This window comes from Salvia miltiorrhiza, chromosome 1, assembly GCF_028751815.1.
Source record: "Salvia miltiorrhiza cultivar Shanhuang (shh) chromosome 1, IMPLAD_Smil_shh, whole genome shotgun sequence".
NCBI lineage: Eukaryota > Viridiplantae > Streptophyta > Magnoliopsida > Lamiales > Lamiaceae > Salvia > Salvia miltiorrhiza.
In genome coordinates this window covers 673,904-678,407 of record NC_080387.1, presented here as the reverse complement: position 1 = coordinate 678,407, position 4,504 = coordinate 673,904, and the positions used below count along the sequence as shown (strand labels likewise).

Below are 4,504 nucleotides of genomic sequence, written 5' to 3'. Positions count from 1 at the left end.
ACAGCAAACACATATACAATAACAGATCTTGACAACTTCCTCAATGCTCAATCGATGCTGCCATCTAAAAGATACACCAACTCAAAGCCCTTCCTCAAACTAGTAGAACACTCCGGCATAACATCAAGAAAAAGCTCAGCCTTTCCTATCAAGGTTTTTCTTCAATTCATAGCAGTAAACACGCACATATACAGCTTTATGTTTGTTCATATGTCCATCTATAACTGAGTTTACATAACAATAAAGACAACGAGATGTAAATGTTTCATACAATGAGAATACAGATAATGAGATATAAGAACTGATAGTTTTGTTGCCTATGTTTTGTTTATTTGCGTACCAATCACTGCTCCATAAGAACATAAGATATGTGCATGAAATAAAAATGCTGATAACTAAAACAAGAATAGAACTCGTGGGGTATCTCTGCTTGGAGAGTGTCTGTCGAGGAAGGGATGTGAGAGTCGGGAGTCAGGGCGGCAACGGCGGTGGCTATTAGCTGCTGTCGGACCGAACAAAGGGAAGAGGGAGGCAGTAGCTAGGGCACGGGGATGGTGGCGTGAAGCTGCTGACCGTGGTCGCCGGATTTTAGAAAGGGAAGGTCGGAATTGGGAACCTTTGGTTCCAGGTGGCTTGTAGCGTTTCTCATCGGCGGCAGCCATGGCTACTGCTATGGTGTCCGAGAATTGGAGCGAGAGGAGACCGAATTTGGGAGCCTAGGGTTCGGCGGCGGCTCTGCCGTCGTTCTGTCCGGAGCAGGGGAGAGGAGAAATGGGGGGAGATGAGGGAGAGACTCGATGGCCTTGTCGATGTCGGAGTTTACAGGGGGAACGCAGAAGAGGGTTGTAATACCCCGATTTTTGCTTAATAGGATTTCACGAGAATACTTGAACTTAGAATAAGTAGATTCTCGCCCGGATAAATTATTATATTTCTTTTCGAAAAAGTATTCCTTTTAACAATAGATTTTATCAAATTATTTGAAGGCAATGTGCTTATATTTTCTATCTCAATGAATTATTTTGATGTTGGGCTTTGTAAACAATTTGCAAAGGGTCTCTTATTTTAAGAAGCCCGCTTTCTCATTAAGTGGACCGAACATGTATATATATATGTGTGTTTTTGCATGAGTTTTTAATCTATTACTTGGGGCAGTAGAATTGACACATTACATGGTTATCAATTAGTTTTAATGCATGATATGGGTACTTCCACGTCCCCACTCTTCTCCTATAAGAGTCCTCAGCAGATACTCAAACTCTACACCAAACCAAACTCCAGATTTTCTTCACTAAATTCTCTATAGAAGGAGAATTTAGAGAAGGAGAGAAGGAGGGGAGGCAGGATAGAGTCGGCGGCGACGGCGGTATTTCGAGCTGCTGGCCGAAATTCAGAGGGGAGGAAGAGGCGGTTTAGGGAGAATCGGAGATGGTGGTGATGAATCGCGGCGGCGGTTGCCTATTGGTGCCGTCCGTTCGTCGATCGGGAGAGAAGGTGGCTGAGCGACGCTGCTGCTGTGCCGCGACGGCAAGGCGATGCTCCGACTGCCTCTCCCTTAAAATCAAAGGAAATGGTTTGGGATTTTGGGGATTTCCTTTTTGACAGAGAGAGAAGCAAGATAGGGGAAGGGGGAGCCGCGACGGCGACATAGCTTTCGTCGCCGGCGATGGAGAAGTGGCGAGGCGGCTGGTGAGAGAGAGATGGCGGAGAAAGGAGGAGAAGGGGGTGTGTTCTGAGAGAGAGAGAGAGGGGAGGCGTAGAGAAGGAGAGATAAGGGGTTTTTGACTTATGAAATTTTGGGCCTATACTTTTAATTCAAGTTGGGCCTGATTTAATTAAAGAGTTGGGCTGCATGTTTGTTTAGATGTTGGGCTGAATTACATTCTTTAACTCAGGCTTTACTTAAATTATTTAGTCGAGTCCTGATTCAGTTGATTATTTTTAATAATGCAATAAAAGTATTTTGATAAATTTGATTTTTTTTATGATATTCATTTGAGTTTTGAAAATTCGGGCGCAGAATATTAAGATTTAGCAGCTTTGTAGAATCGTTAGCTCATGCGATATTTTGAGACCTATTAAGATTAGATTGTCTTGTAGGTCCACTTGAGAGAAGGAATTAGTTTTGCGTTTACAAGAAGAGAATTGTACATCTTTTATCTACAAGCTTGTTCTATCGAGGTGGGTTTTTATTTTCCAAATGTATGTTTTGAGTTATTAAGCTCTACTTGTTTTATGCAAATGCAAATGAATGTCCATGTTAAAATGTTTTTATCTCTCTATAGTTTAAAGTGTTCCTATGTTCTCTAACGATCGGGTCCTAGCCGGCGTAGCGATTGGATCGCCCTGGTTAGGATTGTGTACACACAAGGGGGTATTGTGGGCTGCTCCCACTTGCCCCAGACTGTCAGACTTGGGCTGCTCTCATTTCTGAAACATGCATGGTAGTGGACCTCTGTGGGCTGCTCCCACATGTTCACATTATAGGCGAAGCACCAGTAGAGAGAAGACTGAAAATGGATCCACAATTTATTTTAAGTATGCATGGAATGCTTTCTAATATTTCTATGTTATACTGTTCATAGCATGGATTATTCTTTTAAATGGATTTTCAAATGTTTTCAAATGGCTAAACCCATTGAGTATATTAGTACTCAGCCCTGCAATTGTTTTCAAAACCTTTTGCAGGTTGAGCGGCAGGTGGTGACGTGCGAGGCTGAGGGAGGATGTTGCTGTAGTTTCATATAATAATTTATGCTGCCATAATATTCACTAAGGTGGATATCTTTTGAGATTGACTCTTTAAATATTCTTAGCCTAATTATTATGAACTCTTTTGGCAATCGCATTTCTAGCAACTGAACCTCGCATATATGTATGTCTAGTATGAAGTGTTATCTTGTTGTCTCAGACCTCCGAACTTTTGATCCTGGTTGGGAGAATTTCTATCTTAGTTGTCGTAATTATTATCCTTCAATTACGAAATTCCTTTATTATGAATGTGTCACCCAAATCTAAGGACATATCACCTATTTTATCCGAGCAAAGTCTAGAAATCCCATTAAGTAGCACATTTCCTATTCTCCCGGGAACGAGGGCTGTCACAGGCGGCACTTCGCCGGGGAAAACGAGAGATCGAGGGAGGCGGCGGCGCCTCGCCGTCTCCAAGGAGGAAGGCGGAGGCGGTGATTCTCGCCGCTGCTTCGCCGTTTCTTTCGTGGGTATTGGTGAGCTGAATGGTGTGGTGCGACGAGGGAGATGAAGGCGGGGTGATCGGCGGCGGTCGCCGTCGGAGGAGATTCGAGGGAGAGAGAGAGGCGGATCTGGGTGGTGAGCAGAGAGAGAGAGAGAAAGCTGAGAGTGTGAGTGTGTGTGCGTGTTTGACTCTGAAAAAAAAGGGGGAAAAAGGGAGTTTGAGGTTGGGCCGATTTTAATAAGTGTTTGGGCTTGTTTTTATATTTTAATAGGGCCACGTCTTATTTCTTTGAGGTGGGCTGCGAATTTTTTTAACAAAAGGGCTTCTCATTTCAATTGTGGGCTGATTTATATTATTAAGTTAGACCGATTCTTTGATTTAAGCTTGGGCCTGTTCTATTTATTTATAATGGGCTAATATGTTTTTAGTTAACTAGACTTTTAATAGTTGATTAATTATTATTTTAATGAATAATTTGCTTAATAATATTATATTATTATTATGTGCATATTTTAAGTTATTACTTATCATATGTTTAAAGCATGACATGTATTGCATTTGCGTTTTGCAATAAAAGCATTTATGATTTAATTGATTTTATTTATAATTCCAATTATTAAAGAAAAATCAAGTAAGGATATTGTTGGTGTCCTTAGCTCAAGAATTTGTTTTCGATCTTCTTCATTAAATTTTGAAAACCCGGTGTGATGAATCATAGAATGTTAAGCACTTCACTATGACTTAAGATTAGATTCAGGAGACCTATTAAGATAATAGATTTCTTGTAGGCTTTGTGGACCAAGGGAATTAGCGTTGCTTTCCCAAGACAGGTTTCCATGTTTATGATCTTCAGGCTTTGCCTAATCAGGTGGGCTTACTTTCCAAATGTATAAAGTATGATTGAGTTATTAAGCTCTAAATGTTTCAATGAAATGCAAACTGTTTATCCAATAAAATATTTTGTGCACTCTGCTCCGTTTAAGGCTCGCAACAATGAATCGATCGAGGTTCTCTCTTGACCTAACACGTTATTTGAGAATTGTGTACACCTATTAGCTTACCTGGTGGGTTGATCTCCATCGGGCACTAATCATGTATGAGGCGTTATAAGGGTGCTCGACGGGATGTGTTCCGGATCATTGGGTCCCAAATGGGAACTTGGCTGGGTTACGCCCTCAGTTCAAGCAAGCGGGAGTAATGGATCCGTCGGTGGCTAAAAGGTCCGGGATCACAGCGAGTAACGGAAAGGGAGTGTGACATGTGCACACAAATGAAAGAAATTATTTTAACATGCTTAGAAGTTCTTTC

At 41.5% G+C, this 4,504-nt stretch overlaps 1 long non-coding RNA gene across 1 annotated transcript; it reads left to right on the top strand.

The window, feature by feature from the left end:
• The first annotated feature begins 1,325 nt into the window (after positions 1–1,325).
• Positions 1,326–2,996, top strand: LOC131007188 (uncharacterized). Its single transcript, XR_009095947.1, has 2 exons — positions 1,326–2,538; positions 2,689–2,996. It is a non-coding gene; the product is annotated as an uncharacterized LOC131007188 (long non-coding RNA).
• Positions 2,997–4,504: the final 1,508 nt, after the last annotated feature.